Here is a 279-nt window from a genome sequence, read left to right as displayed (position 1 = left end):
CCTTCGCCTGGGAAGGAGAACCCGCTGCCCCAGTCCCGTGTTTATCCAGCACTGCCTGGCTGGCTACAGAAGACTACCTGTAAAAATGAGTTTTGGCACAAGCAACCCAGAGAGAGCCTTTGCCAAGGAAAAATACTGTTGACACACTCTAGGAAAATAGCGTTACTCATCTGGGGGAAAATAAACCACACAGGTTGAGCAACCTGCATGAATTTATTCAGGGTGGCTTTATCTCTGACCAGCAGCAGGTGCCGGTCGCGGTGTTACCCTCATGGCACC

The sequence above is a fragment of the Apaloderma vittatum genome, unplaced genomic scaffold, assembly GCF_000703405.1.
Source record: "Apaloderma vittatum isolate BGI_N311 unplaced genomic scaffold, ASM70340v1 scaffold6219, whole genome shotgun sequence".
NCBI lineage: Eukaryota > Metazoa > Chordata > Aves > Trogoniformes > Trogonidae > Apaloderma > Apaloderma vittatum.
This window is presented reverse-complemented; position numbering follows the sequence as displayed.